Consider the following 23,210-nt stretch of genomic DNA (forward strand, 5'->3'; position numbering starts at 1 on the left):
ACATTAACTCACAGTCTAGTATCCACCCTCTCCCAGACCTGAGGGACTGCAGCATTTGCATGACGCTGTCACTCTAGCCTTTGCAGGTCAGATGATGGAAGGAAAAAAAAAAAAAAAGGAAGGAAGAAAGAAAGAAAGAAAGAAAGGACAGGAAAGGAAATAAAGGGAGTGAAAAGGAAAGCCCCCAGACTCTCATCAGAAATGCCTTCATTTCTTGCAGGGTCGCCTGATTTTTTTTTCCACCTTTCTACTTCCTCTGTGGCTATGTCTCAGTGGTTTGACATCTTTCCGGAAGAAAATGCCCTGTGCTTCCATGAGCCAGTAGTCAGTTGGTCCTCCCCTTACCTCACACTAGGTCCCCACCCCTTTCTCCCTAATCAATAAGACATCTCCAAATGCAGTTGTGGAAACAGGCTCTGACAGTCTCATCCTGGATGCACCAGCCCAGGAAGCAGGCAACCAGGCTCACACTGATAGAGAAATAATGCCAGCGATTCTGCAACAGTCCTAGACTTCATGCCTTCATTTTTTTTCCCCCTTGGCTGGAGAAAGAGCAAAATTGACTTCCGCTTCCATCGGAGCCCGGAACAGTCCAACAGACACATGGTTGAGGCCGATCTTTACAGATAATCTCTATTAATAACACAAAACTAATTTTAATAAAAATGTTCACTAAATATTTTTCTTTGTTGTGCTCTCATTTCATAGGAATTATAAGATCTGTCAGGATCTGAGTCACCAATGTGATTTAAACTGTGTTGAAATTCTATGTTGCCAGAATAAAAGTCAACCAAGAAGATATTGGTATATAGTTTTAGTTATTTATTTTTTATTTAAGAACTTTTAAAAATAGTAATAGCCGAGGACTGGTGAATATGTAAACATCTTTAAGATTAAGACATGTCTGCAAGTTGTGAATATTAAAGACTGAATATAAGTTTATATAAGACATGGATTTGTGTGCTAAGTGAAAACAATCTACAACTACATGCATTGTTACAAAGGAAAGTAAAATGTTTGGCTGAATACAGAGCTGTTTGTGCTAGTGTTTCACAACATCAAAGGCAGTATGTAGGTATTTATCTAGTTCCTTTGTTCTTCAACTGTTCCCTTGAATGGCAGAAAGTGGTAAACTGCCTACCTTTTCTTTCTACATGAGCAATATTTCTGAATTACTTGCCAGGCAGAACTAGCCATTGGTGACCCTATAGCACACAGAATCCTGTACAAAGGGAAGTAAGATAATCCTCAAGCCACCTCTAAGGCTGTCTGGTGCTGGAGAAATTTCAGTTTACTCACACAGACAGATCCCAGCATGCAGTGTGCCACTGCAGGACCAACTAAGGTAACAGTTTGGCAACAGATCTGTGACAACAAATGTGAAGGACAACCATTCACAGAGGTTCCAAAGAAAACATCGCACAACTCACAAAGAGAAAGAAGCATCTGCAGTAAGTTATCTGTCTCCACAACCACCTCCTACAGGTTCCTGATGTGAAAGAAACAGGAAAAGAAAATAAAAGCTCAACCACCACAACAAAAAAACACAACTGAAAAAAGCGGGATTAACGGCACACTCAACAAGAGGGAGTGAAAGGGAGAGAAATAATAAGGGAACCTTATAATAAAATACTTATTTTCAGGAACGGTGTGATGCCTGTTGACTTCATTCTATGTGTATTAAACTAGTCATCTCTGAAAGTGTCTTTGCTCCCATTTCTCTCTCTCTCTGTCCTCCTTCTTCTACTTCCCTCCTTTTCTTCTTCCCGCCCTTACTTTAGCTATCCAGCATCTGTGTCCTTCATGTTATTTTTTTTTCTAAACAGGTGTCCACAATAATTTGGATAAATCAACATCATGACTCACTATGGCTATCAGACATAAAATGTCAACTATTTTAATAATTGTACACGTGCTTACAGCAAACTGCCCACTGAGCTCGGCAGACTGTCTGCATGGGGATTCCCTACTAGCAAATCAGAGACAAGATACAAAAACAAGTTTTCCCCATAATTCATACGATTTCTTTTTATTAAACACACACATCACTTAGCTTTAGAGAAGGCATAGAAATATTAACCAAGGAGGTCTAAAGAATCAAGAAGAAACAAGAGCAGAAGAAAAATAATAATTATGACTCAGTGGCCATGCATTCAAAATATTTATATCCAGATGGGTATCAGTTAGTTTCAAGTGTCCAGGCTTCAGTCAAGATTACTGGTAGGGTCCATGGAAATGCAGACTTGATTAAATCAATATTTATTTGAAAGAAGATGTTGTACTCAATCAGTTCAATTACCACTGTCATAGATGGAGGTTTAAGGTTTCTTCTTATTCTAAACTTCCAATTATCAACCATAAAGAAACCCCAGATGAGAATTTAACTATGGCTAAAGTATGCCCTAAGTAAATTTTTCACTTTTTTTATGTTTAATTTAAGTAATGCAATGCAAGTATATATGACCTTGCTAGACCAAAGATTTTTATATGTTGAGTGTTACTCTGTTAATTTAAAAAAATTGAATATATATCAAATGATATGTGAAATTAAACAAGCACTGAAGTCTCTGACGTCTTTAATACAGTTTGCCTTCTACCTTACTGCTAAGGCAGTGAACTTTTTATTTCTTATATAGGCTATCTGAGTTACTGTTATGAGAACTATATTTAAAAACACTGGTGAAGGGGTCTCTCTGCTGGCACAGGCGTTTGAGTGCAGCATTGTGAAGCTGTCTGCAGCCTCTGCAGCACCGGTTCGATCCCAGCCAGCCTGTGAGAATCCCACATGGTGAAGCAGACACTCTCCTGTCTTGCTCACTGCCCCCCTCAGCAGTGTATTTCCTCAGTCTGCCTGTTCTGTTTCCCCGCTCTGTCTCTGGTGAATCCTCTCACTCTCCCGCATGCATCTGGCCTGTACCCCGGTTCTTGTATAAAAATAAATAAATCTTTAAAAAAAATAAAAACACTGGTGAAGTTTAGTGTAAGGAAGATGGAGGCCAAAAACCGTCAACAGTTCAAATTCGACTCAAAATTCACAGATGCAGAATATATTGTTTTTTTGCTTGTATAATATTTTCTTTTTTTTTTTTTAACCTACCAGTCCTCTCCTTTAGGTACAACTAACCACACGTAGCTATTAAAATTAAAATTAGTCAGTTCCTCTGTACAATATACAATAGTACACGTGGGTTGTGGTTACCATTTTGGACATCATAGCTATAAAACATTTCTGACCTTGTAGAAAGTTTTATTGGACAGTGCTAACTTAAAAAAGTCCTTGTGAAAAGTTTATAGTGTAGCTGATCATTGGGTCCCACTAGTTTTATTCCAGACTATTATAAGTGAATGAAATCTATATTGATTTATATGAAGTTCTAAAATAAGAGAATTTCTTTTGACTGAACAGCATCTAGTGCCTTTAATTACTAACAACTTCAAAATATACAAGCTTATTTAAGGACAAGTATTATAAAAACTGACTTTAAGGTAGTTGTTAACAAAACTAAGCTAAAGTTGACAAATAAAACTGAGTTATTTGCCTAACCTTCCCAGAAATGAGTCTTGTTTACATATTACATATTTCTATTTTCAACAAAGAAGGGGTATAATAATGCAAAGTAGCAAAAGTCCAGAGAAATAGCAATTTTTAAAAATTCTATCCCTATAAGAAACAGCAATTTTGAGCAGCAACAAATATGGTTAGACTTTTTCTTTTTTTTTAAGAGAATGAAAAAAATAATTAAGAGGCAGAGTAGAAAATAGTCATATATTAATGAATTGGGATTATCTGGTTGGAAATTTTCTTTTAAAAATTGAAGGAAATAAAGGAAGTGTGTTTGGGGGTGTGGGGTGTGTGTATCTTGTTAAGATAATTCTGAGTTACAAATCAGATTCTGGAACTAATTACCTTAGCAAAATGAAAACGAAGGAAATGTGCACGTAAATGAGTTATTGCTTTAAAAATTCATGGCGAAGTATACATACAGATGGTTTTTAACTGGAGCTGGGGGAGGGAACCCTGACCTATATTTTCCTTTATAATTTTAGTATTTCAGACTAGATGATGATTCAGTTTTTAGCCCAGACATTCTTTTGACTGGGAAGCAAAAGGTTTATTCGTCAAGCTGAAATTCCTTAACCTTCTTCTCTCTGTTAGTATATATAGTGCAGGGCATCATAAGCAATGTGAAAAATAAATGGTCACATAGATGTCTCTTCCATTCATACATGATCTTTTGATCTTAGCATGTGAAATCTAGTGTTTCTTCTTTTATTTAGGAATGTATGTGATTGTAATTCTCTGCAGCAATCTCTCTCTCTCTCTCTCCCACCCTCATCCCCTATTTCTTTTCCCCATTCTCTCCCCCTTCTGCTTTCTCCAAGTGTACAACCCACTTGCCAATCAATCTGTCATCAATATCCACAAGGGGACTGCATGATATTCCCACCAGAGACATGAGCCTTGAGGAGAACATGTCTAAGACAAGGATAATTAGAGCAAGTACATGAACTTGAGGGATGTCTTGAGGGGAAAGTGACAATAGCCACTGTTGTACAGTCACACACGAACAAATAGGTTTTGAGAGTGCTTGTGGAATATTTGGTTTTTCAGAAAAAAGGAAAGGTATGACAATGAGGGGAAATTTGGAGACCATGAAATATTATGCCATATCAAATTATATTTAAGACTATAGGAGTATATTTTAATAGCAGGATTTTACCTGCTAATTATAAAGGAACATTTCTCTTATACTGGTGAGTTTCTGAACAAATGAGGGGGAAAAGAATCTTGACAATTTAATGTGGGACTTAAGTGAAAAGGGTTTACATGCTATCAGATGACTTCTGAAATACTATCATATTTTATAACTTGAATATTAAGGCAAAGGAAGAAAAGTAATTTAAAGTTAACTAATATAGCTGCAAAAAAATACTGTTTTCCTTATGTTCTAAATATAACACTTTGGAATATAGTTGGGAATTGGCAAGGGAACTTTAGAATCCAGAAACTGTTTCTAGTGCTAGTTGAAAAAAAAAAGAAAAACAACAACAAAATTATGATCTTGGATAAGTCATTTTAACTCTCAGAACCTCAGTTTTCTAATCTTTAAAATTAGGAAGGAAGACTAGGTTAATTAATAATGACTAATTTAGTTCTAAAATGTTGTGCAATGGAAGAGGAATAAAACTGGAAATATATGTTGGCTAAGACTATCTACAATTTAGGTATTTGTATACATAATTGCCTCATTTAACCCTCAAAATACAGTCTAATAGCATTTATCCCAGACAAAGTAATGATAATATATTCATCCTATGTTCCTAGGATATCTTGCACCAATTAGCTGAATCTCCAATATATATAATTTCATTTTCACTATATAATATAGTAATAGCACTATATTATATTAGAGCACTTATGTGGGTTACCCAGTTTACATTTTAATTTGCATTTGTTTAAGGAAATATACAGAATATTTTCATTTTAGAATGAAATTAGCAATTTTCTAAGACTTAGAAAAATGTACATAGACTGTTACAATATATGCACAAGGAGAAGAACTCATAGATTCCTTAGATAACTATTTGCAAATTTAACTTAGGGATAGAAAAATTTTGTAATTCATTTATTGAATAGACATATTTTAGCATTAATAATACATTTAAATTGTCAGTATGAAATATGCCAGTTTATAAAACTTTTTTAAGTGGATTTCAGAAATTTTGAGTAAAAGATATAAAAAAAATAGGTGAATCATTGGTTTAAAAATATCACCTACTGCAAACTTTAAAAACATCTTTTTTGGTTTTTTAAAATACACTTTGAAATGCTGCCTAATTGAGATAGATGAGTTATTAATGGATAGTTATTATTCTGATTATTCATAATCCTTTTAATTCTGTATTTTTAGAGTTTTCTTCTATATGGAAAAATATGCTGATTTTGTAGGTTTGTATTATTTTAAAGAAAGTACTTTGTACATTGAACCTGATGGGCAGGACTGAAACATAATGATAGAGTAAATTATTTCACGTAAGAAGTATTCTCTTGTTATAAATGTTTATTTTCTTTTCACATATACTAAAAGAATGTATACTTTTGAAACATAATATTATATAATCCCACATGTTCTTTTCAAGATTGAATTTTCACTTTGTTATTTCTTTACTAAGTGATCGAAATTGCTTCCTGATTAATACCTCTTTTAGAAGAATAAATATTGTGAGGTAAGTGTAACTTTTCAAACATATTCTTGGATGAAGAATCCCACTATATTTTCTTTCAAATGTCAGTATATAGGTTTTCAATATAGTTGAAGAGGCTTCCACTTCATGGGAGTAAAGGACAACTTTCTTAGGCTGAAACTAAAACTGAACTAAAAATTATTAGAATATTACTGAACAGTGAAGGTACAAGTGTATCTTGCATTCTCATGCTTTGGTCTCATATTCTCCAAACTAAGGTATTGATTTGTTAAGGGTCATAGTGTATAGTTTCATTGATCAAGGAAATAGGCTGATACAATAAAACTCTGCCAATTCAACAAAACTCTGCCAATCCCATCTTTGTCTCCTTCTGGATACATTATGGTTATTCACTCCACATCCCCTAAATTCCATAATACATATCTTAGTTTAAGAATGGAAATGGAAAAATAGTCATCTAGTTTCTTGGAAGAAAAATAATACATTTCTGGGTATTCCCCATGCTGATTTGCCATTGAACTTGGTGGACTTGACCCTTGATCAAGTGCTTGATCTCATTTTCAAGTTCATTCAAGAATTCTGTCTTATTTTAGAATTTTACAAAGCATTAGGAAAAAACTCAAAAAATACTGGGTTCATTTAGAAAAATCAACATCCACTTGAGAAAATAAAAATGAAAACACATCATTGTAGCCTTCTTTTCCAGAGTAGCCTATCCTACTTTTTAAAATCTCAATGGAACTGGTTGAGTTGCAAACAATCCATTGGTTCTGACAGCTTTATAACTTAAAGAAACTTAATGACCCAACATAAACTATTTTGGAAAACAACTTAAAAAAAGAAGCACCATAAAATGGTATATTAGTCCTCTCAGAAGAGAAGTTTGTACTCCAAACTTCACTTATCTAACAAAGAAAATATTCACAAATTCCAAACCTTCATAACCTAAGTGGCCCACAGCATGTCAATTTTTTGCAGTGATGTTAGATTGTATTTCTTTATTTAACAATGTAATTTAGTGTCTCTTATATACCATGAAACATAACTCATTAAGGAAAAAGGTTAAATTAAAATATATATTAGGGTATTTTGCTATTATAAAGCTTTCAATTTAAGAAAAAACATGTTTCCACTCCTTTGCCTGACAATGACATATTTTAAAGTACACGTTAAAGAACAAAAAATGGCTTTTCAATTACTAAACGCAGTGCTCAGTAGGACAGAAAACTTACTGCTTCTCTTAAATGCTAGACCTTTAAAACATTTGCTGGATGACAGCATTATAAGAAATACAGTTTCTACAGCAAAGAATTAAAGCTGAATATGCAACATTTCTTAGGAGCATTGAATAAGTCTATTTGTCCAGCTTACTTTGCAAAGACTGTGTAGAAAACAGCACCATAAACACTTTCAGTCCCCACACAAGGGCTAAACAAAGAGTCCTCTTTCTAGCCATCTAATCGGGTAATTTATTTTTTCAACCATCACATAAATCGAAACACAGCTGTAACCAATGACTTGCAGATCCAGTTCCCAGCCAGCTGGAATCAGTTCTGCTGAAACAGCAAGATTTTTACATTGTTCACTTCTGTACATCTGGAGAAATCATTGAGGTTCAAAGGTTACCAGAAAAGCTCCTTAAATAAATTCAACCAACAGTGAAGATTTGCCTAAGGATCTACAAACTCCACGTTCACATTTACAAAATGTTCATTTCATGAAATTAATGCTTCTAAGGGCTACTTGCATCCTCATCAGTATAGACTATGAGCTGCTAATTGAACTAAACACCTAAATGCCGATTTCTTACAAACAACTTACTAAGGTTTCTTCAAACTTTTTCCTGGGAGTTGTAGCTATTTAAAGATGATGTTAAAACATGATGTTACATGCAGAGACAGCAACCCTAAGAACCTGAAACAAAGCCAGATGCTGGAGAGATGTGTCTATTCATATCTCATTTTTTTTTTTAAATCATGTTTAGCCAATCTAATCCCCTGTTTAGATCAAATGAATGAGTAACACTATCCTAAAGGAAGCAGAGTGGAGGACCTCCATCAAGCTAGGCAGGCAAATCCCCAAGGAGTCAGAGTTCGGGGAGAAGCAAACTCGGACTTGAAATGTTCCACATGCAGTCTTGCAGCGAGGTGATTCTGGCATAAAAGAGAAAGCCAAGAGTAGCAGTCACACTTGTTCAACTGTAGAGGTGTATAATGGCACAGAGGAGAAAAAGGAAGACTCCCCAAAACAAAAACTGACACAACCAATCCTTGATACAAAGAACCTTCCTCAAAAACTGGATCAACTTAAAGCAAATGCAAACCCAGAGAGGTGAATGCATCCTTGGAATTTAAATGACACACATAAATTGATTCAAATGTATCATTTTCCTCACTATATTCATGAAAATGATAATTTCATTTTGGGAAGATAAATATACATCTCTGGAGCACTTCTCAATCCAGTTTTATTGTATTGAAAAAATACACAAACAAATCACAAGTTTACTTAATTTTCCCCTTCCTTATTTATAAATACAAAGCAAATGTTATTTAGCCATCTTATTCAAGTGTGTAACTATTTCTATTACACTTGATCAACAATCAGTAACTTCCTTAGGAGTTCTACCTTTGACTAAAAAGAGTAATAAACTATACTTTATTTCAGTTTACACTGAATGACAGATAGTGATCACAGGTTTAGTAGCAATTCCCCATTAGATATTAAATTCACATAAATTTTTTTTAAGTTCATTCACTTGTAAAACATATGACTGACTTTTATGTCAGTCACTGTGTATACTGACTAGAAATATAGTCTGGAACAGTTAGAAACGTGATTTAATAAAGATTGAAATATTCAGTATCACAAATACCTTTAGGGTAATAGAAAATTGCACCTAATCAAAAGATAGGAGATCTGCCTTCTCGTCTATCAATGTTTACTAATTGGCTGTGGAATCCAGAGGGAGGCATATAATCTCTTCAAGTCTCCTATAGAGTAAGGATCTAATGTCCTTTTCAGATCCAATGTCTGCATTTTTGGAGATAATTGAAAAAAATCCCATATATATATATATACACACATATATATATAAATATATATATATATATGCAAGTCAAATGCAGAATTTATGAATTATATAAAGGCTATGTCCACTAGAAGGAATATTATATCCATAAGCCTTATATTTATGCAATTCATTAAAATCACATTAGCGGGGTAAAGTGATTTGGGGTCCTATATGCCAATACTTTTTGCCTTTTCAGTACCAAACTCACAAAAATTTGATATGTAAACACGGGGAAAGTCATTCTCAAATGAGCACTTCAAATGGTACAATGTCAATAAGAGTTATATGAGCTTATTTCTAGAACTTTCAGCCACTCTTGACTTTAACTTAACATATATTTTATCAGTGTCCACTGTGCTAAAGTGGCTATGTTGCTAAAAGAATGAGTAAAATGAGGGAAGAAATAGCCTCTAACCTCAAGCAGCTTAACATGTAGACAGGCACTGAATTATAATCATAGTAACTGTGAAGCACATTATTAAATACAAAGTGCTTGGAGAACACAGGGGAGGGACACAATTAATACTGAGGGCTGTAGAGAGGGCTCATAGCAGCACGTCCCTCTTGAGAGGAGACTTGTAAAGGTCTGTTAGAGGAGGCAAGCATAGAGCAAGAAGAGCAGACATCTAGTGTGAGGGTGGCAGAGAAGGAAAGGTTGATAGGTGGGGATTCAAGCAGAGTTTGGGGAAATGACGAGGCAAGAGTGATGGAATGTTGTCTTATGCAAGAAACATTACTAGGATGAATGACCAGGTAGATGGGTTGGGACACAGTAAATAAGTGACTTTAATATCATCCTGGGAGTTGATAACTTAGGCAAAACAAAACAACTAAAACTTTTTGGAGTAGGGATTTTAGATTAGTATAAAGATCCAATAACAATACCAACAATAACCATGACACCAACACCTAATCCTTATCTGGTCTGTTACTGGCATACAGCATGCATTTTGTTATCAGAGCTTCTCCTTGGGGCAAGTGGTTTGCTATTTGCAATCTATTCACAAGAAATGTGGTATTCAAAAAATGTTAAGTAATGCACCAACATCATACCACAAAAAATGGCTAGAATTTGATCCCAATCTATTTGAATCCAAAGTTCATCTCTTAACTGTTTTTTGCCAAATCACCCCTCTGAGAAAGATACTACAGAACCCCAAGATTTTAGAAGTCCCAATGTATTCTGATAATTTTGGAGGTGATAGGACTCAAACTCAGGTCTATACAATCCTAAAGTACATGTTCTTTCTTTTGTTACAAGGTACTTTTTCTCTAATTAATTATTAAAGTATCTGTAAAAATCTTACCTTGGGAATTTACCAATGATTTGCCTGTTTCCCAACTTTTGAGACTATTTAGGTACTCCAGTTTGGGGACATTATGAATAGGATTGAAATCAATACTTTTTTCCATGCAGCTGGTTCTCTGCTTGAATTTATTTTTTCGAACACTACATAAGTAGGAAGGTTATAATGATTTACAATAACTGAGTGGCTTTTGCCTAGCTGAATAATTAATGGGTAAGAGATGCTTTCCATTTTTTATATGCATTTTACAATATAACCAAACATAGAACCATAATATTGAACATGATTTGTTTAAAGCACTTGCTTGTAATTTTTATTCATTCAGTTTTCTACTGGCTCATTATTCAGCCATTTTGTTGTTCACCTACTTTCTGATTTGAAAAATCAGCTAAAGATAAAACTTTTCTTTATATGGAAGACTCTGAGAGTAGCCACTGAATACTTTAATGTTCAAAGGACATATCAACAAAATATCCTGTTCTCTCCCATGTGGTAGCCTAGAGTTACATAATAAAAGAGCATTTACTAATGCAGTATTATGCCTATTCTGAGGAATAAGGTCAGTTGGTGGAGATCAAAGTTTGTAACAAACTCCCCTGAGGATTTTATCAAAATAAGAAACCTACCAGTTTGGAGATTTATATTTGCATTCCTATTTCATTCACATTTCTAACATTTTTAACCTTTTGAAAAGAAGCACTTAAATAACAGAAAAGTATCAGTGTGTCATAAAACAAGTTTTTTTGAGAGATCTAAATTAATTTGAAAGCACATAATCCCTCTAATTTGAGAATTTAATATAGAAAAGAAAAGCCAATGAAAAACATACACTGAAACTTAAAACTCTGAGTTTTAATTTTGTCTCTTCCATGTTCATTGTGTAACTATAGAAAGACTACTTAACAATTTCAGGTTTTGGTTTCCTCATTTGAAAATTATTAAACTACCACATTGGATTATAAATTTAAACAAGCTGAAAATGACAAGTGCCATAAAAAGTAAAATATCATTTCCATTCTTAGAAGAATAGTTGGGGCTATTTTATCTGCTATTTATAAAACAAACTTTGTTAAATTGAAAAAAGTTCTAATTGATTTCTAGTTCTTAAACCTGGATTTATGCATCTGGCAGGTGTTGACAATTTCTGGGTTTTGAAGATGTGAATTGGAGCAGGAAATAAAAGAAAAGGTATGAACTTCTTAGTTTAATGATCATAAGGTTTACCAGGGCAAAACTAGTGAAATTTTCTGGACCTGAGAACACCATCATTCTGAATGAAAATCAGGTAAGTAACAGTTCCAAATTGTAATAATACCATTTCAATTCACGAATTCAAGTATTCCATCCAAAAAATAGCTTCAGATTTATAAACCACTGAGAAATATGAAAGACATTTTCAGACTCCTTTGAAAAGATGGCCTTACAATCATTTTTAAAATAACTGGATGCACATAGACCCTAAGAAATCACAGCTATGACTTATGAGGAGAAGGAGATCAGTACACAAGTCAGACAAATATAATATTTATGGGTTCTCTCGCTGGCTTCTGATGCACCATGATCTTTCTGTCCTCAGGGCAATAGCAGTGGGGACTTTCTCACCAGGATAAGAGGGAAACCATGGAGTAGATTCTCATTCCCAACAAGTCTGAAAGAAGCAGATCATAACTAAAATAATTTAGATACTCAGATCTTACAATTGTAAAGTGAGTAGTACATACCTGTACATTTTGGATAAATTTTATAGCTTCTTTTCCCTTTTATTCATTATTTAAAAAACATTCAACAATGTGGGGAAAGAACAGTCATATTTTTTTACTACTCTTGATTCCCCCTGTTCAGATAGCATTGAGGGTATTTGGCAAGATTCTTATCAATAGTCTATATTCTAGATAATACTCCCAAATAGGGTTTTTTTATTTTTTAAGAGTTATTTATTTATGCATACAAGAGTTGGGGTACAGGCCAGAAGTGTGGGGCACAAGAGGATTCACCAGAGACAGAGTGGGGAAATAGAACAGGCCGAGTGATTGAAGAACACTGCTGAGGGGAGCAGCAGGCAAGTCAGGAGAGGTCTGCTGCACTATGTGGGTTGCTCCTTGGCCAGCTGGGGGATTGAACTCATGCTGCAGAGGCTGCGGACAGCTTCATAGGTTGCGTCTCAACTCCTTGCGCCACTAAGAGAACATTATCTCTCTATGTATCTATAACTATATATGAATTTCATCATATATTTTCCTTTTCCCAAATGAATAGCCCATAATGAAATACTTTCACTTCTAAACAATGTGTTTTATATATAATGGAAAACATGTTGGGCTTTGTATGAAATAAAAGCATACATTACAACAACAAAGGAACAGTAGCAACAGAACAAAGTGGAGCTTGTTTAATAAAAAATGCTTATTCATTCATTCATTCACTCCTTACAGTCAAAATTGTTTTCACCAAAAGGCTATCTTGAATAAATTGTAGAAGTAGAATTTATAAACAAATAGGCACATTTGATTTCCCTCATTTTCAGGCCTATATTTTAACACGCCTTAAACATGTCTGGTATTTTGTGTTCCTTTCTTTGGACTCATTTGCCTTATCTTGAAAAGCACCCAGTTACAAATTTAAAGAAATCCTGTAAATTTTCCTTGAGATTAAGTACAAAGTGTTAGATACTATTTTAAAATTATGAAGATGAGAAAGAAAAGTCACAGAACAGTCTGTTCCTGAGGAGAAATAACAATGGTACATACTTTTTTTTTAAAAGATGAAATTACTAAGGGCTTCAGATTTTAACATGAGTTAGAAACATGTTTTCTTTCAAAGTCCTTGTTCCACTGGTTTTTGTCCTCTTTCACTTGCAATTTACTAGACAGCCTTCAAATTACCCACGACTCATCCACTGAGCAGATGGGCTGAGGTCCGGCTCAGTGTTCCCAACCACGAATGCATCCTGGGACATCAGAAATCCTACGACACTGCACTGGGGGGTGTGCACATCCATTTCTATCCACAGCCAGGATGCTTTTTGCTCTCATTCCTATCATTCCCATCAGATTTTAGCCAAACTTTTAAATGGTGCATTCACCCAACCTAGTGAGTTTGTGACTGCCTCTTTTCCCTTGAAGGCTTTAGCGATGGGGCCTTTCTGGCACAGGGGCTAAAGTCTCAGTGCTATCAGGCTATCAAGCTATTGCCAGCCAAGCACTGCCTGTGACTTGAGTTCCATCCTGGCCAGAGAGCTACCCCAAACGGCACAGCCGACCTCTCCTGTCTTGCCTGCTGCTCCCCTCAGCAGTGTATTTCAGTCAGTCTGCCTGTTCTGCTCCCTGCTCTGTCTCTGGTGAATCCTCTCAGCCCCCACACCTGTGGCCTACACCCAATTCTTGCATGCATGCATAAATAAAAATAAATCTTAAAAAAAAAGACTTTAGCAACAACTGCAGAAAAAAACACTTTATTTTACTCAGTTGTCTTCATTTTAAGTTTGAGTATTAGTAGTTTTAGGTAGTAATAGTAGCATGTGTTTTGTTAACAATTGTTTCTATTTATCTGTAATTAAAAAAAATATGCTTGAACTTGTTTTCAAACAACAGTGTACTCCCACTTCTTTCTATTTATACAGGCAAAATTCATTAAATGAATTTTCATTACATTTTCTAGACATGACTGGAGCAAAGAAAACCTTAACTCAGCTCTAAGGCAAGATAACTTGAATAAGAACGAAATAGCCAGAGAATGGAATTTCATAAATGTTATGATGATTTGGAAGTTGAAGTCACAAGAACCATAGCTCCAATAATAAAAGAAAATTCTTATACCTTGAGGTCTGATTATCAGTAAGCGTTGTTTAGTAATAGGCTGAGTCCACACCAAGGAGACCACTGCCTATTAGCCTTATCTGCTTCTAAAAGTAAATTACTTTTCAGAAAAATTATTGGGAAATTAAACTGGTGTTCAAAATCGTTACTGAAGAACAGATCTAATACATATATAATTTAAGTAATATGTACATCTATGGAAGGGGATCCTAACAAGGCTAATATTACACAGGCCTTTTTCCTCCTGTGAAAATAATAAAATGAAAATGAAAATGCTAACAATGATGAAAGAAGAACATATGCACCAAGAGGAAACCCAGCTGCCATTAATTCAAAGCATCACCTAGCCAAGGTGTAACAACCTGTAAACTCAACAAGATATAGCAGCCATCATGTGATGCAGACTCACTTCCTAGTCTATCTGCCAAGTCCCCCCCTATATCTTCTGGATGAGACTGTACCCACTTCTGCTACTCCACCCAGTAGCCAGTTCAGAAAGAGGTGGGATAATGTTTTATTAAAGAAATCATGCAGGTGGTACTAAACAAGGCCTAAAATCTGAACTTGAAAGTACTATTTAACTGAACATCGGCATTCTAAGCTGGCTTGTGAAACTGGATTTAACATAAGCAAGAAAATAATAATTTAAGATATACATGCCAGAAAATAAACATTCACAAAATAGACTCTTTAATAAAATGTGAGGAAATGCTGTCCTGCTACTAAAGTATAATCATGGCACTTTAGTCAGATGAAAAGTGAATTTTTTGGCTCTTCCAAGAAATGTGAATATGCCTAAGAAAATGGGAAAACACAATTTAAGTCATCTTAAGAATAAGAGTTTCTCCTTTCTTCAGAATATGTATAAATATGTAATGAATTTAAATAATAGGACCTTTAAAGAATTTGAACATTAGTCTTTTTGAAGAATTACACATACAGTAGCTATTCACAGCTATTCAAAGCTAAGGTGTTATATTTTATTTAAATAAATAGAATGAATGACAAGAAATATATATAAGAAATATGCATAAGAAAAAAGATAAAAAATAAAAAGGAAATATGTGTTATTTCTTAAAAAGTTTAGAATAGTATAGACAAAACAAATAACAATGTCATAGTAAATCGTTTAGTAGCAAGAGGATAGAATAGATAACATCATGTATTTCATTTGGATTCTCATCATTTTTCCTGCAAATACATAATATCAAAATGTCTATTCAAAAGCTCACAATAAAGGGAAACTTATCCCCAACAGTATCAACAAACACATCCTGGGTAAGAAACTTTTTATATGAGTATTTGCATTACAGAATACAAAGTAAGTGTGAAATGGATAAATATAAGAAGTTTATTCTGCCTGTAGTTTTCTGTGGACATCTCTCACCTCTTTTGTGATACAATTTAGTTCATTCTAAGAAACCTATTTGTATTCATTTGGTTGTAGTTGAGCATATTAGACAGATTCAAGGGTATCGGTTATCAGACCTTCACCCCAAGATTCCCCAGAAGGAGAATAGACACAGGCAACAGTTTTTGAGGCATTAAAAGTAGCAGCTTCGGGATGGGTAAACACAGACTACAAATGTTCACACTACATATTGTGAAGCGTTAATTGAAGAATGTTGATTTGGCGAGAAACACCCCTTTTCTGTACATTCCATAAGATGGTGGTGCTTTGCTTATGTGGGTATGCCACCTTGCAGCCATGCATTCTTCAAATGAGTTTCTAAATGCTTTTCTCAAGGACTTTCTCCCAACACTGTATTCCTACCCTGAATTCACTCTGTATTTTCAACCCCCAGGTGCAGACAATGTATTATAAACTAGATTCAAGACCTTTCACGAGGTTGATAGAAAGGTCTCATGTAGAAGCTGCTTTCACTGTGAAGGTTGTCAGGCAAGCACATGTGTGAGTCAATTGCCCAAAGGAAAAATTTATGGTAACTTTAATGTTTCCTTACGTGTGAGACTCGCTTTTTCTTGTTTTTCAAGAAATATAAACTTAAAGTCCTCCTTTTACCTCACTGAACAAGAATTAACATACAATGAATTTATGCCAAATATTCAGTCAAGACACATACACAGATATATTAAGGGGGAGGATTTTTTCCCCCTATGTAAGAAAAACATTTAGTGAGGGGTGTTAGAAAGATATTATAATTAGGTATTTTAAGGAAGACGTTCTAATATTGAAATATATCATTCTGTTAAAAATAAGAACACCAAAAATGTCAAGGTTTGATTGAATGTTCTCAGAGGAAACCCCTGAGAGTCCATGAAATCAGGGAAACCTGAAAAATATGGGGGTATTTTATTACTTTAATAAATTCAAAGTAAACTTTATTTTTAAGCATACATTAAACTTGATTTAAGGGGTATGGAATAAAAGTTGCTGGGTTCAAAACTAACCATTTAATTGACTGCTTCACAATATAGATCCTTAGTTGTTAATTTCTTAAACACTAATGTTAGTTTTTTAAAAAGTAGTCAGTTATTCAGAGATGGAACTGGCCATGATAGGAGTGTTTAAAAATCTGAATTCTGCATTAAAACTTTTATCAAGAAAAAAATAGGAAACCTGTTTTGGCATGTGATATTATTGTATTATAAAGTTATAAGTGCATAGCATTTAGCATGAGCAGAAAACTCAGAATTATCTCATAAACTCTAAAATCTGGCCATATTCATTATAAGAAATTTTAAGTAAAAATTTCAATGATAAGAACTGAAAACAATGATAAGGTGGAATCCACACTCAAGAAGAAACCCTTCTATTTCATGGTTATTCCTACAATTCCTAAAATAACATTTATGAATTTAGGTTGGAAAACCAAAACTGATGACTAAGTGGGCGTCACACTCAAAGAGAAACCCTTCCATTTGATGGACATTACTAGGAGCTTAAAAATATTCATTTTCTGATTTTTGTTTACAGTCTCTCTATAAAAGAGACAACACAGTATGACAGTATAACAATGCCACTCCTCTAACACTTTCCTGTAACGCTTTCCTGATGGGTGACATTCAGTATGTTGTGCATTTTCTAAGATATAGCTTTAAAATGAAGTATTTATTCTTAAAACTTTATATTCACTTTACATTTATATTTTCAATTTGTAACCCAGACAATGGCTATTTTGAAGTTGAACTTACAATCCTTAGAACACTTAAAACATGTTTGATCATTGTACTTTTGACCCTGTTTATCTCTTGTATCTATATTATTTTTCAAAATGCCATAACATCACACACACACACACACACACACACACACACACACGACATGAGTGCAGATAATCAAGTAAAAATTGGAAATCAAGATTGTAGAAACCAGTGGTAAGGTCGAAGTGCCAACGTAAGTGTCATATAGGAAACATATTAGACTAACCAGCCACACTGGTTTCAGCACCAAAATGTTATTCAGAATGTTGCAGATAAATTTTCTCCTAATTCTTTATGCCCCCCAACTGAATAACAGAAGTACATAAATTCTCACTGGAGGGCTTGTACTTTAATTAATTGTATCTCCTGTAGATAATTAGTAAAGGCAAGACACTTAAGACTTAATTTATTCTGCCTGAGAATGATAAAAACTACAAATGCCAAGAGTTTGAAAAACATGTCCCCCTCCAAACTTTAGCATTAGGAGTAATAACTAAGGAATTTAAAAACAGGTAAAACCTAAGGACAAACATTTTCTAACTTGCAAGACAGCATAAAGAAATTGAACTTCTTCAGGAAAAGTTTATTGCTAGCATTTGGTGCCATAAAAATCTTATTAATTATATCTGTCTTATTAATTATATCTCATGAAAGATAGACCAGAATGTATTGCCTAAAACTCTGAGTCAATTAGAATGAGTATAAAATTTACTTTCAGCAGAGAATAACAAGTAATGACAAAAATCACTTATTTTAGGACATCCTGTAAATATTTACATAAATAATTGGCCGTGAAAGCAAAACTGATATATGCCCAGAGTTTGTTCTGAGATAAACACATACTGCCATCCCCCTATACACATAATTTAGTAAAGAGAGGGATTATCAAAAGCAAGATTTTAAGCTCAATTTAATATGTAATCATAATGAAAAGTAGATGCTAAGTCATGATCCCCCTATACCATAAAGCTAAAATATAAAGATATTTTCAAAAAAAAAAGAATTAAGCATGATGGTTATGTTATAGGACAGGGAGAGGGCCTGGGGACCACCCTGTTACAGTTATCTGGTAAAAAAAATGGTCAATAATGTTTGATGACCGATGTTAATAGATAAGGATAATGTAAGACAGCAGCATGGTTTACAATGACGTTATACAACACACAAATATTCAATCTCACTAAATTATTTTGCTTAATAACAGTAGAAATTTGTGTGAGGCTCATTTTTAAATTTTAGAAGCTTGTAAAACAAACCACAGATAATGGACTGATAGAAAGTCAAGGGAGTAAGTCATCTACATGCAAATGAATCTCCAGTGTTCCTTGTGGGGTATCCATAGGTAACTAGTAACATCATTCAGTTAATCCAGTTTGCTGATTTACTGCTTCTGGTTATCAAAAGTGGAGCGAGTTTCTTGACATGTATGATTTCTATGTAGCAATCAATGGATCATGAACACAGGAGGAGGGTTTTTGTCTATGGATGCCATTCACATGACTAAACCACACAGATGGGGTAGCCTTAATCTACAGTTAAACACTCCCTCTTCCATTCTTACACTGAGAAAATATCAGCATTTAGTGAAGGATGGTCAGATGGGGATTTCACCAAAGAATTAAAGGAGTAACAGAAGGAAAACGTTATGGGGCTCTGTTGTTTTTACCAGAAGACTTCCCTCACCAGAAGCATTTGGGTGTGCACATTTTTCCTCCTTTTCAAATGGGCTCAAGACTTGCTTTTCCCTCATGACAAGGGGATAGTTTACCAGTGTGGGTCAACTTGACCCTTCCAGCAAAGTATCTCTTTCTTTTGCTCTGAATTCTTGCACAATGTGGTTTGAAGTGAATAGCCGCTGGGCAGAACAAAGTTCCCCGTGGGGGAGGTGCCTCTGGAATGTGGAGAATGTGCATTCTTTGGATGCTTGGAAAGGGTGACTGCCCCCCTTATTGACAACTACCCATTTGCGCTGGTTTGGTTATTTCACTAGGAAACAGGTACTATTTGAAAGTATTCAGTGGGATCCGTAGCTCTCAATCTCTGGCGACTGCTATTAGGTTTCTGAAATTAAGTTTTAAAACAAAGCTACCTATTATCCACACATGGCTTAGACCTTTTCAATTTTCTTTTGTTTATTCTGTTTTCATATTAAAGAATTATGTGCTGAATTCATCTCATCTTGGTCCAAGCCTTTCAACTCTAAGCAGATACCATGTTTAGCACTGGAAATCCAGATTGATAAGGTAAGGCTCTTCTCCTCAAGGAACTGGTAGTAGCTTTTTATTTAAAATGGCACGGTGATTAGTAAGTATTGCAAAAAGACTCCTGCTATTTATCATCACATATCTACATTTATTCAGTAAAATATTTTAATTGCATTCAACTTATTATTTAGTTATAACTGATAAATTACTCTTGTTTCACATTGAGTTGATATTTATATACATGATAAAATGTATATAAATACACCTCAGTAAGTCTGGTTAACATCCATCATTTTTCTTGATGAGAACTTTTAAGATTTACTCTCAGCAACTTTCACCTACTTGGTAGAGTAGTATTATTAACTATAGTCACTATGCAGTCTATTATATCCCCATGGCTTGTATCTTTATTACTGGAAGTTTATATCTTCCATCTATTCACCCAATTCACCTGTTCACCACTCCTTTGGCAACCACCAATTTGCTCTCCATGTATGAGCTTGGTTTTGGGGTTTTCTTTGTTATTGTTACTGTTGTTTTAGATTCTACCTATAAATGAGATAATAAAATATTTGTCTTTATCTGATTAATTTCACTTAGCATTATTCCCTATCTTCTTCCTTTTTCCTAAAGGATAGTTTAAATACCATGTAAAGAGAAATAAATCTTTTCATCTAGTGAACTAGTTTTTCTTTAAAAGATTTTCAAAACAGCTGATCAAAACTCACCCAGCTGAGTTTCTAGAACAGTCTTGCAAGTTCCTGAGTCACCCTAAGCCATCTTCATGCCATATTGCACTCCTACCCTAGTTCTTTCACTCATCTATTCTTATTTATGTGCTTATGATAATCCTCTTTTGAAAATTATCTAGGATTGCAAATTATATAAATGATAATGATAATGATTTTCCTAAGCAAGCCATTTAAAACTACCATAGATTAGGCTTTATATAGACTTCTGCTTGATATTCAAATTAATGTATAATATGAACAATAATGAAAACTAATTACTTTAGAAATAGTATGACAATATTTAAACTTTTATGAATTTGCATAGGTCTTTGCCTACCTTTTTCTAAATTAGAGTGGTTATATATAATAGACATTCAAATGATAAGGGTATTAAAAGAATATGAAAAATAATAAAATAGAGCAAATGAATAGGCACCGTACATTAGTACACTATTCTGTCAAAGCCCTTATCACACTGTATTATAATAACTATTTATAGTCTATTTCTCTGACTTGAAAGGGAAATTCAGGAGATGTTAACCTATCTATCTTTGGATCCCGAGCTCTGACAGAGTGGCTGGAAACTAGAGGATGCTCAGCATAAATCTGTTGAATGAATAAATACATGAGGGGGGGGAATGGGCTTAATTTCCTTACTCTGCCACATGTGGAATGTGACCTCTGACATCTAAGCCTCAGGAGCTTCAGCTTCCTCATCTGTAATATAGGTGAAATAAAGGGTTGTGAAGACAATGACATCTGTCCATGTAAGTCATCAAGAATTGCACTGGCCTTGGTTCACTAGAGTTTCCCTTTGCTCAGTCAGAGCTGATCAACTTACTATGTGTGAAACACTGGAGTAACTCATGGGATACCAGGGTCCTTTCCTCGTAGAGTTGAGTCTAGTGAGCGACAACTTCTATTTTATATAATAATAGCTTCTTTTTTTAAATCCTCCTCATTAACACTTGAAGTGATATGGAAGCCATATTTGTGATGGAGATTAGTTATAAATTAAATTCTTAAAATTTACTTACTATGGCTAAATCCTAAAAGTTAAATTTTCAAAAATTCCATAACATTGTCACCTATTTAAACACAATTCTATTCTAGACTAAGATACATATCTCCTCTAACCCAATTTAAAATGCAAACGTAAATTCTATGTTTCACTGAATTACTGTTACCATTTTACTCATCTACAGATGCCTATGTTTGAAGTAGACTGTAGCAAGATCAGTAAGGGCTTTTATGTTTAAAACAATTTTGGCAGATCCAGATTTCCAATGCATTAGCCAAAACAAGATAGAATTAGGATGCTATTATGGAACCTTAGGTATTTTTCTGGAAATCTGATTTTAAAATATGTTTATAAGAACAATTTCATGGCTCGAAGGGATAAGATTAGCTATGGAATAATCCCCATAACAGTCACATCATAAAGAAAACAGTTCATTTTGTTCAGATGGATGTTTCAAGCATTAGACACACTGTTCTCCATGAAAAGAGCATACACTAGGAAAATCTAATGCCTTCCTGGTTCCTGAAAAAACTGGAATGGCTAATTACCTTGGGGGATGAGCATGGCTTCAAATCATATATTTATTCCACAAGTCATTATTTTTCTATCCTCAAATTTCTTAATGATAAGAAGCAGTCTATTTTAATCAAATTGGTTTCCCTTATATCCCTAAAGCTCAAGAGATGCCCATCGGGGCCTGGAGGTAATGATGTTATGCCTTGGTCATCTAAGATTTAGGCCACAGTGAGGGCTGCATTCTACTAAAAATAAGTGGCCATTTAAATGCTACCATATCTTGTTTTGCAAATCTATCTTCAGACAGCAAATAATCGTTTTTGGTGCAAAAGTTAGTCATAAAATTCTCCATTAGTGGTTGGTAATGGACCATAATATTACATGTTTGTAAAAAGTGCATTTGGAAAATGAAATGCTGGAAGTAATGGCCATATGAGGAATATTAATATTTATATGAGATAACTTCATCGGGACAAATTTCCTTTTTACTGATAACTGCCTGCACCAAACAGTTTCCATTTTTTTGAGGAGAAGCTTTGAAATTCTCTCACTTGTCAAGCTATATTAATAATCTGCTTTGTTGTATCCTAGCCCTTTAGTAGAAAAATGGGAGTGATTAATAATTGTTAGTTTTACAATAAATGTGACAAAATAAATCAGAAAGCAGTATTGGAATGTTAAATATATTGCAGGCAAACTATTTACTTATGACTAAGTCAAACCTGAATGCTTACAGCAAATTTCCACCATTCATTATTAACATATAACCCTGAGAGGATAAATTTCAAGCAAATATCAAAAGAGAATCTGGCACCTGTAATTGTACTTTCAACATGGGGTTATATACATATCCAATGGGGTGTCAATAATACTGGAGATGTTGTCAGCTTCTACTATAGTCAAAGCTGACAAAGGTGCTTTCACTAAAAATAATATGAACGTAAATCATCCAGTAACACACAAATACATTAATTCTAACTCCCTTTATTTCTTGCTTTTAGGGGAATTTATTTTCATTTACATAAGAAATATGCAGATGATCAACTTAGATTGGATGAAGCTGTTGCTTTTTTAAGTTTCACTAAGTAAGGACTAACACAACTGTGATTAGGAGTTACTATCCCTTGAGTCCTCACAATGGGACAAACACTATTCTGTGACATTTCTTATT

General features: G+C 34.3%; 1 long non-coding RNA gene across 9 annotated transcripts in view; it reads right to left on the reverse strand.

Moving 5' to 3' along the window:
* LOC119257267 (uncharacterized) overlaps positions 1 to 23,210 on the reverse strand; it is a 422,247-nt gene that overhangs the window by 11,590 nt on the left and 387,447 nt on the right. The window lies entirely within an intron of this gene.

The sequence above is a fragment of the Talpa occidentalis genome, unplaced genomic scaffold (genome assembly GCF_014898055.3).
Source record: "Talpa occidentalis isolate TD23 unplaced genomic scaffold, MPIMG_talOcc4v2.1 talOcc4.4, whole genome shotgun sequence".
In the NCBI taxonomy this organism is placed as follows: domain Eukaryota; kingdom Metazoa; phylum Chordata; class Mammalia; order Eulipotyphla; family Talpidae; genus Talpa; species Talpa occidentalis.